Here is an 11,181-nt window from a genome sequence, read left to right on the forward strand (position 1 = left end):
CACCTTCCTGTGGATAGAGCAAGAAATTAGCTAACAGCAGCAAGATTTAGGCTACAGAAATTGTCAAACTTAGGAGGTATCAAGGGAGTTTATTATTATTATTATTTTTTAAATGGTCAAACTGCAACACATACAACAGAATCTTTAGGAGTGCCAAATGTCAGTAATTCTATAACACTTCCCTGGTAATTTTGATGAGTAGACAAGATTGAGAACTGTTGGGCTAAAGGTGAAGATTAAAACTTAAAAAATTATTTATATATATACATATACATATATTTTAATGTGTATGGGTGTTTTGCCTGCATGTATGTAAAGGCACCATGAGTGCAATGCCAGTGGAGGTCAGAAGGGGGTGTCAGGTCCCCTGTAACTGAAGTTACAGATGGATGTGAGTTGCCATGTGGGTGCTGGGAACATGAACCTGAGTCCTCTGCAAGAGCAGCCAGCCTTCTTAACTGGTGAGTCATCTCTCTAGCCCTAAGATCAAAAAAAACAATATTTTTTAATTGTTGAGAATTTTGTTGTTTGGGAAAGAGTCATGAGATGAGCCATTTAAAAAAGGAAAGGTTTATTTTGACACACAGTTTTAGAGGTTCCAGTGTGTGATTCTTTGACTCCGTTGCTTCAGACCTGTGGTAAAGCAACCATCATAGTGGGAAGTGCCTGGTGGTGTGATTCACCTTGTAGCAGCCAGGGAGCAAAAAGGAAGAACAGTCTAGGTCCTAAAATCCTCTTCAATGGCAGGCCTCTGATGACCTAACTTCCTTTCACTAGGCCCCACCTCCTAAGGGCTCCAAAGCCTCCCAATAGTGCTGTGGACTGGGGACCAAGCCTACAATACATAGGTTTTGGAGGACATTCAGGAGCCAAACTATAGCAGTTGCTGAGAGGTTATGTATGATCTTACTTGGAAGTGGTGTAAGTATATGACTGAGTTTTCTTTCTTTATTTTTGCAACAGTGTCTCCCTGTAGCCACAGATGGCCTGGAACTCACTATGCAGAACAGACTGGCCTCAGTCTCACAGAGAAAATTTGCCTCTGCCTCCCGAGTGCTGGGATTAAAGGTGTTTGCTACCATGCCTGGCAAGTCTTAGGTTTTTCAGAGGCAAGCTTTGAGAAAGTCGCATTCTTCAGGGAAAGCAGTTCTCAGCCCTGGTTGTACATCAGAATCACCTGTGGAGACAAAAATATATCTTCCTGGAGCTCACCCTAGGGATACCAAATCAAAATCTCTGAGATGGGGTCCAAAATATAAATTCATACATTGACTACATGCAATTTGTATATATAGATACAATATTTTTTGTAGCTTCATAGGTGAGTCTGGTTCACCATCAGTGTAGAGAATCACACTCCAAGTAAAGGCCACAGCGTGTTGGTTTCCTGGCGAGCGGTGCCTCACTGGTGTCCATTCTGAAATGTAGGTCTGACAGGACTAACTTTGTCTTGACACTCGGAGCAAGCAGTACCCTTACGAAGAAATGCGTGTTCACCTCGTTTTCCTCTTTTTCTGGTATAAACACCAATGTGCTAACTTGAAGTGAAAACCTCATGTCTATCAACCAGTAACTGTGTGTTAAATGCTTACTGTTTGCTTAGTACTACCATATCCTTTGGGAATAGAAAAAACTGAGATTATTCTTTTCTTCATAAACACTTCACAAACTCCTGCATTGCTAGCAATTCAAGAACAACACGATGGAGATGGAGAAGTCAGCTGGCTCAGATTTCCTCAGTACACGTGAGATCAGGGTCACCAAGGACTGAATGGACAGGTGAACACTTCACAGAAGTGAGGTTCCAGCTGGTTCTGGGGGAACCAGGCAGGATTTGAAAAGAGCGAATGAAGGAGGGCATGCAGGGGAGGAGGGAACAAGTTAGACATCTGAGGACCTTGAGAACAAACATGAGAAGGAAGGCATTGTGGGAGAGCAGAGGGAAATAAAGTCTGGACAGGTAGCTGAGTCAGATCATCATGCTTGGCCATTAACTATAACCTAAAACTTGTAATAAAGCAGGCAAAGTGCCAGGACAGAGGAGGCACTGTAAAGTAAGAACTACCAACGCTTAAACAATATTTTATCTATTATTTTTAAAAATTTTTAAATTTTATTTTATGTGTACAAGTGTATTGCCTGAATGTATGTGAGTCCACCCGTGTCGTGCACTGCTGCAGAGGTCAGAAGAGGGCGTCGGATTCCCCTGGAACTGGAGTTAAGGACAGTTCTTAGCTGCCATGTGGGTGCTGGGAATCGAACGCAGGTCCTCTGCAAGAGCAGTCATTACTCTGAACCGCTAAACCATCTCTCCAGCCCCCTTTTATTTTGTGTGTATGAGTGTATTGCCTGCATGTAAGTGCACCTGTGTCATGCAATGCCCGGGGAGGTCAGAAGAGGGCGTTGGATCCCCTGGAACTGGAGTTACAGACCGTCGTTAGCTGCCATGTGGGTGCTGGGAATGAACCTGGGTCTTCTGCTGTAAGAGCAGCCAGTGCTCTTAACTGGTGATCCATCTCTCTAGCCCCAGGACTACCAATACTGGATGAGGCCAAGATCTTAGAATTTTGCCCAGTTGACACAAGACCCCAGTGGAACCTTCTAGATAACTAAAACAGGATTTCTTTCAGACTCCTCATTAGCACGTTGAGGCTTAAGTTTCTGAAAATTAAAACATTTAATCTTATGGAAGAATTAGGAGGAAATAGTCTACTGATGTCAATTTGTGATAGAAAAAGTATTTTTAAAATCAGGGAGTAGTGGCAAGGGTCAAGAAGAGTGAGAAAGCAGATGGAAGGGTAGAGAGTAGAGGTGAACTCCTGAGGCCAAGGCCTTGTGAAGCACAGACTCTTTCTTTCCCCCTGGAGCCCTGCTGAGGGACTTTCTGAGTGTGTTCTGGGTACTATGACTGAGAATGAAAAGAAGCCCCTGCCAGCTGGGAGCTGGACTGACCTATTAGGCCTTGGCAGTGGTGCCAGAGCCGGCTGGTCATAGCCGGGCATGGTGTTCTACTGAACATAAACCATTTTACACTTTGTGATCAGGATGGATTAAGATGCAAACAAGGCCACTCTGCAACCATGAGTGAACAGAGACAAAAATGTGACCATTGTCGGAAACACACATGCACAAATGACCAAACATGACTTTTTTCTGGCTAACATAAGTGACTGTTATTTCTTCCTAATCAGATCTTAGTTTGTTTCATTATTTTTTAGGATTATTTATTTATTTTTATTTTATGTGTATGAGTATTTGGCTTGTATATGTGTACCCATGTCATGTAATGCTTGAAGAGGCCAGAAGAGGGCATTGTTTCCTGGACCTGGAGTTGCAGACAGTTGTGAGTTGGCTGATGTGGATGCTGGGAACTGAACCCAGGTTCTCTGGAAAAGTAGCCAGTGGTCTTAACTGCTGAATCATCTCTCCAGCTCCATTCTTCATTCTTTGCTTCTAGATGAGATCCTTTAAGAAACTCAAGCATACACTTATCCCTGCTTCTCACCAGAATTCAATTCAGAGCAAAGTCCTGCTTCCCAGCCCCTCCTCAGAATCACCTCACGTAAGCCCCCTCTTACCATACTTGTGGGTCCCTTCATGGGCATTCTTGTTGCAAAGAGCTTGAAATGCAGCCTGTTTACCTGCATGAATCATTGGTGATCCCTGGAAAGTGGATATCGGCCCAAACCAGCTGAGTGCACTGTCTTTCTCTCTTATTTGAGGAGACCAGGACAGCTGAGAGCAATATTGATATATTCCCCTATGGTTCCCTGTCCTCTGGATGGCAGGGAGTAGTCGGCAGAGAGGAGGGAGGGGGGAATCTGAGAGACTTGGCTCTTCACATTCTGCATTTGTCAGCTAAACAATAATGGCATCATATTTTCTTACTGAAAATGAGCTCCTGTGGTGGTGTTTAAAAGTGCTTAGTATAAAAGACTGCCTTTTAATTATTGTCACTCTGCCCTAATCCTGTCTGTAGTGTCAGGGTATGGGGGCTATGCAGAGACTGCTTCTTTATGCCAGATGCCTCACTAAAACCAGCCAAGAGCTCCCTGCTGAGACCAGTTGTGGCATCCTTATAAGCCCTCTCTGTACTGAGAATCAGAGAAGAAATATGGATTTTAAGAACTGGGTAGGACTGGAAAATAACTACAATTACTTTTCTAGAGTTAAAGAGAAAATGCATTGTTTTCTACTTCTACTAGGGAGGGCAGGATAGGAGAGGATGGTAGAATACATAGAATAGCAAAGAACTTTCTAATGAGACTTAAAATCTATAAAATTACATACATTTGTTTACTCATTTACTTATTTATTCATTCAGTGTGTGTGTGTGTGTGTGTGTGTGTGTGTGTGTGTGTGTGTGTGTCATTCCAGAGAGGGAGTGTGAAGATCACAGGACAACTTTCAGGAGTCATTTTCTCTCCTTCCACCATGTGGGTCCCAGGGATCGAATTCAGGTATCCAGGCTTGGCAGCAGGCTCCTTTACCCACTGAGCCATCTTGAGTAAAGTCAATAAAATTTCCAGCAAAGGAAACACTTTTCTTTACATTTCCTCTGTTTGCCTCTTTCCCAAAGTAAAAACAAGGCTTGAATTTTAGCCTTTTTTTTTTCTTGTATTTTTAACATCTTAAAATGTGGTATGGTAATTATATGAAATGGACATTGGATCCATAAATTTGAGTTCAAATCCTGGCTTTCATTTACTAGTTAAATGACCTTTAGAAGATTATTCAAATCCCTCCAAGCCTTACTAAGCCATCATTATGCTTAGGATGGCCCTAACAGTCATCTTTGTGTCACAGGGTGAATTCAGATGCTCCTGTTGTTATATGGTGCAATGGAAGAGTCCTGTGAACAGTAGTGGTGATGATTCATGGCATTAATGAACCTTGTCATAGCCTTGTTTCTTTGAAACCTCGAGCTAATCACCCTATCTGAAATCAAATATAACACAGAGAAAAGTCATCAAAACTTTCGGCAGCATCTTGGGGTTCTGCATGTAAATATCCCAGTGTTTTTCACAGGAGTGAATAGTCAAGGGGTCAAACTATCTCAACCCAAACCCTTAAACTTCAAACTAAATTTAAATTAAAAAGTTTCAAAACAATAGAGTTGTCATCTACCCTTCACCCAGCTTCTGTTAATATTAGGATCTTGTATAACCACGGTACAATGGTCATAAATGGGAAATAATATTGGTAGAGTATTATTAAACTAATGATCTTGCTGGATGTAGCGTGGCCCGTCTTTAATCTCAGCATTCATGGGAGGCAGAGGCAGATGAATCTCTGTGAAGTTGAGGCCAGCTTAGTCTACATAGCTGGGAATACAGGGAGACCCTGTCTCACCAAACCAAACCAAACCCCTCACACTCCCAGTTTGCCCCCAAAATTAATAACATTATTTAAATTCCACTTATTTAAATTCCATGGATGCCCCCTTCTAGTCCAGGATCCTATCTGTGGTCCAACCAAGATCCCATGTTACATTTAGCCTTTGTTTTACTTTAGCCTCCTGTATCCTAAAACAGTTGCGTACTCTTTCCTAATCTTACATGATTTGGACACTATATCAGTTACTTTTCTTTTTGATGCAACAAAATACCTGACAAAAGCAACCTTTTTTTATTTTGGGTTATTTTATTTGAGTTTGAGGGTACCATTCATCATGGCAGGAAACTTAGGGTGGCTGGAGCTGCAGGCAGGTGGCCATATTCCATCAACAGTTAAGCGGCAGAGAGAGATGAATGAAAGGGTTCAGCTCCTTTTCTTTTACTTGGTTTAGGACTCCAGTCCATGGAATGGTACTGCCCACATACAGGGTTGGTTTTCCCATCCCAATTAACCTAATCTAGACAATCCCTCACAGACACGCCCAGAGGCTGGACTCCTCAGTGACTCTAGATTCCATCAGATTGACAATCAACATTAACCATCACAGGTTATTTGTTGGATGTCTCCCATTTGGATCTGTGTTGTGCTTTCTTATGATCAAATTGAATTTTTGGCAAAAATACCAGTACATCCTGCCCCTCTTACTTGCCAGTAGCACACGTTTCACGATGTGAATATTGACATGTATGACTGGGGACGCTGAACTTGGTCACTTAGCTGTTCTTCCTGGTTTTTCTATTATGAAGTTAGTATCTTCTCCTTTGTAGTTTATAAATATTTAGGGGGAGATACTTAGAGATTATGAAAATTCTGTCCTTCCTCAAAGTTTCAGTCACTAATTTTAGCATTTAGTGGTGCGGTGGTTATGACAGTTGTTTGTCTTATGGTAATTTCCCATTTCTGTCTTTCTATATTTATTAAGAGGAATTATATTATAAGAAAAAGCTTCCTTTTTCCCACCATTTATTGGTTTATTTTGTTATTTATAATGCCATGAACTCATGAATGAATTTTATTTCTTGGTCATGATCCACTATCATTGCTTATTTTGTTTCTCGGTTTTTCCCAATCCTAACAAGTCACAACTTGCTGTTTGGTTTATTCCGATTCTGCTTGCTCATTTCTTTTCCTGAATGTCATATTTGAAAAGGGCTCAGAAATTTAACAGGTTTCATCTTCTATGATTAAACAGGACTGAGGTTCATCTCTGTGTGAACAGAGGAGAGAACTCACTTCTCTCTCTGCTGTTATTTCCATGTTGAAACTGATGTTGCTCAGAGATGCTCTTTTTGAAACAGGTTGTGGTGGTTTGAATAAGAATGTCCCCCGTAGGCTCCAAGTATTTGGACATTTTGTCCCCGTTTGGTGGCACTGTTCTGGGAGGTTGTAGGAGGTGTGGCCTTGCTGGAGGAAGCATGTCTCTGGGGGAGGGCTTTGAGAGTTTTTAAGCCTTGCCAGATTTCTAGGTGTGCTCTGCTTCCTGTGCCTACTTGAAGATGTGAATGCTGGGCTTTCTGCTCTGGCCACCTCTGCCACCATGCCTCCCCCGCCATTATGGACTCTAATCCCTCTGGAATCTGGAATCGTAAGTCAAACTCCTCCTTCTATATGTTGCCCTGATCATGGTGTTTTATCACAGCAATAGAAAAATACCTAATACACAGGTTATACTTCTTTGAAGATTTATTTGTTCTTGTTCTATTTCTCATGGAGACAAAAGAAATTTGGGAGAATGGATCATGGCACATTGACATTTAAATACACCCAGAATCAACCCTGTACTGACCATGGCCCCTGGGCCTGCTTTTTCCTGGGTTCACGTTGCTTCATACAATCCTGTTTCAGGATGTTTTCCTCAGTAGCAGTCTCTAGTGAGTCTTTACATTCACCTATTTGTTGAGTAAGAGCTTTTGAGCATTGATTCTGGTAGTACCTGATTCAGATTTCTTGGTCTTGTACCCATATACACATGAGTGGTGGAAACATGAGATAAAGGCATGGCTTGTCCTGTAAGGCTGGCTTGACATCCTAGAGGTGCAGTCTGGAGAACTGTCACTAACAGTTCTCCACCAATGATTCTAACTACTTCTCCATCACCGGTGGCCTAGTAGGGAAAAATACCAATCATAACATCCTAAAAATGAAAGATATTGGCGCTCTCCCCAAACTAGAAAGTAATAAATGAGCACTCAAATGGACAGTGTGGCAGCAGTTATATAAAATAAAAGAACTGGCATTCATGCAAGAACATTCATTCAAGGCCAAAAGGAGGTAACTCCTAAGATGCTCTGATCTCTGGGAGTATTTTCTAAACCCAAAATTCTAGCATTTACATGTGTGAGGATACAGAGCTGAGTAACACTGCCAAAGGCTGTATGGTGTCCAAGACTTCTTAGGTTACTGAACTGGAGTCTCAAAGAAACTCCAGCTATCTGGTAATCTTAGACTACAAATGTCAATGTTTATAATGCTTAGTAGCTCAGTTAGTAGGCTACTAGAAAGTACCATCGGTGGTAAGTAAAAGAGGGAGTCAATAGCCCTGCTTTGGACTTTAGGCATGAATTTGTAGCCTCACTTAGAGGACCCTTTCCATCTTTTGCTTTATACCATTAAGTGAGACAAATGGATGGTTAGAAGGGAAGAAGAAAAGAGACTGAAACAAAAGACGACTCTCCAGGGGCTGGAGAGATGGCTCAGTGGTTAAGAGCCTGAGCTGGTCTTCCAGAGGACCAGAGTTTGATTCTTAGCACCCACATGATAGCTGACAACCGCCTGTAACTCCAGCTCCGGGGGATCTCATGTCTTCTTCAGGCCTCCATGGCTATCTGCATGCACTTGAGCCCTTCCCTGTCCTATAAATAAAAATTAAAACAATAAAATTTTTAAAGAGAAGAATAATCGGGACTGGAGCAATGGCTCAGCAGTTAAGAGCACTGGCTGTTCTTGCAGAAGACCTGGTTTCAAATCCCAGCATCCACATGGTGGGTAACAGCTGGCTGTAACTCCAGTTTCAGGGGATCTGACACCATTCTCTGACCTCTATGGGCATTGCATGACATGGGTTCACTTATATACATGCAGGCAATATGCTCATACACATAAAATTAAAATAATAAAAAAAAGAAAAGAATAATCTCCATGAAGCTCACTGTGAATAATTCCTTAAGGACTTGCTACATAATTACATCTGTTCTCTCCTGAAATCTCACACAATTTGGCAAGGGAGGCAACATTTTCTTCATTTTATTTACTTACTTATTTATTTGATCTTTTTGAGACGGGGTCTCCCTGTAGTTACAGCTGGCCTGGAACTCACTATGGAGACCAGGCTGGCCTTGAACTCACAGAGATCCACTGGCCTCTGCCTCCCAAGTGCGGGGGATTAAAGGATTGTACCACCACACCCGGCATTCTCTTCATTTTATAGATGTCAGAATGAGAGTCCCAGAAGCAGGCTGCTTTGCTCAAGACTTACAGGCTAGAAAGCAAGTGATGCAGGATTCACCCCTGTGCTGCCTGGCATTACAGCTTAAGTAGTTTCCCACTGTACTGCGCTGGATCAGGTGGGAGACCTGTGACTTTGCCCTGGTCCCGAAGATCCCAGCTGAATGAACAGTTGGCCACCTCCTTGGGTCATTCCTGCCTGGAAATAAAGTCCCTGAGACAGCTGTCTGCCTGATAGTGCCAACTCTTCCCTTATGACTTTGTTTTAAACCTTGGTATCTCCTTTATTGGATTTAAGAAATGTTTTAGTATATTATCAAAAATTTCAAACAGTATTGGAGCTTCAAAAAGAAGAGAAGAAAATTCTCCTTTACTACTGTTTCCTGATCCCAACTGAATACAACTACTATTAGCTGATGAACTTTTTTTCAAGAGTTTTTCAGTATGCAGTATGTGTGTGTGTGTGTGTGTGTGTGTGTGTGTGTGTGAAGGTTTTCTGACTTTTTCTCTGTGTTGTTCTTCTAAATGATGGTATATTCTAGAATACAGTTTGGAAAAGGATAAGATAAGACATACCTTTAAGTTAATTTGCATAGTACCTCATTAAATAAACACCTATTCTTGATGGATTTCTGGGAGTCTGCACTGGGGAAAGGGATGTTCACTGGCAGATAGATCCCTTTAGAGAGAGCCCAGATTGCCAGAATGGAAGGGCACGTGAGCTATGTGGAAAGCATGCTACGGTAAACACATAAACAACTGGCCTGACCTACCAGGGTGTACACACAGTCCCCAGGCCAGGGAATCACTCATGTGCAAATTATCTGGTGGCTGAGGGGAGGGGAGAACACAGGAGATGGGAAGCAGGAGGTGGAATGTGGGCTGGGCAAGTTTAGTATTACAAGTGTCATAGGGCAGTCTCTAACCACACTTTAAATAGCCAGCACCTTCCCTGGCCCCCTAGATGTTTCCCCGAAAGGATCTCTGGCAACAACTTCACTAAGGTTCGGAATGTTTCACTCTCTCTCCCTCTCCCTCTCCCTCTCTCTCTCTCTCTCTCTCTCTCTCTCTCTCTTTCTGGGTCTCAGAATGTGGATTGGTGGGCTCCATGGGACTTACAACTCCCCTAGCCAGTGCTGACTTTTGGGTATGCATATGCAAACACTGCTGTTTGCTTGACTTTCTGAAAGGGGCCGCTGATGACTTAGGGGGCAATGTGACTTGGAGGTAGAGAATGCTGATTTGAGAAGAAAATCATTTGTGTTTAAGTTCAATAAAAATGAAAGTTTTCTACTCTGTGAAATGTGATAACTATCAATTCTTTCCCAGGATTGAAAGAAAATAAAAAATCGAGGGACTTTTGTTCTTTTTTAAATATTTTATTATTTTTGTTTTATGTGTATGAGTGTATTGCCTGCATGTATGTGAGTGCACCCGTGTCGTGCAATGCCATCGAGGTCAGAAGAGAGCTTCGGATTCCCCTGGAACTGGAGTTAAGGATGGTTCATAGCACCCAGCAGCCATGTGGGTGCTGGGAATCGAACCTGGGTCCTCTGCAAGAACAGTCAGTGCTCTTAACTGCTGAGCCATCTCTCCAGCCCCTAGGGACTTTTATTCTAAGTGAAGCTGTAACTATCTTTTGATGTTGCAGATGAATATATCCCATCATTTCCACTTTTATATATGAGCAAACTAAGGCTGTGTTATTCATTAACCTGTCCAGAGTCAGGCAGTGACACTAGAAACAGTTAAGGTCTGAACCAGGCTTGCTTGGGTCTGTGGCCCATACCCTTTCAACTTCAGTGTGCTCCCCCTGAGAAGCTACTCTTCTGAGGCAGATGGACAGGACTGCTGCTTCTCCACTGGCAGGAAGAAGAAGCAAAGAGAGATGATTTTGCCTCATTGGAAGACATCTGTGAGATGCTTATAGGAGGCCCAGATTCAGCATGAGGCTTGAGAAGATGGTCTCAAAGGGCTGGGGAACCTCTTGCCCACATTTCCCAATCTTGTCAAATAAGCAAAGGTGCCCTCTGTTCCCTGACTTTCCAGATCCCTTGGGTAGTCCAGATAGGGAACCAGAGCCTAAGAAAAGCCTGTGGTTGGAAGGGATTCTTGCTGAGAAAGTTCCATTAACTTGAACTTTGGGGTTTGGAAAAAGCTCACCTGCCTACTTTTCCAGAAAGGGACACCCTAAGCCAGGCATGTTGCCTCATGAATGTAATCTGAGCACTCAAGAAACTGAGGCAGGAGGATCACTTCAGGTTTGAGGCCAGCTTGGGCTACGTACTGAGCCCCAGTGTAGCCTGGACTACAGAGTGAGACCTTGTCTCAAAATAAATA

The 11,181-nt window shown here is 42.6% G+C and overlaps 1 protein-coding gene across 1 annotated transcript in view; it reads left to right on the top strand.

Annotated features, from left to right (window-relative positions):
• The first annotated feature begins 9,809 nt into the window (after positions 1-9,809).
• Positions 9,810-11,181, top strand: part of Slc6a13 (solute carrier family 6 member 13) — a 51,646-nt gene continuing 50,274 nt past the window's right edge. Inside the window, exon 1 of the mRNA XM_008847086.2 lies at positions 9,810-9,845. The gene's annotated coding sequence lies outside the window, so the exon portion shown is untranslated. The remainder of the gene's footprint in view (positions 9,846-11,181) is intronic.

The sequence above is a fragment of the Nannospalax galili genome, unplaced genomic scaffold (genome assembly GCF_000622305.1).
Source record: "Nannospalax galili isolate Female #2095 unplaced genomic scaffold, S.galili_v1.0 scaffold1711, whole genome shotgun sequence".
Lineage (NCBI taxonomy): Eukaryota > Metazoa > Chordata > Mammalia > Rodentia > Spalacidae > Nannospalax > Nannospalax galili.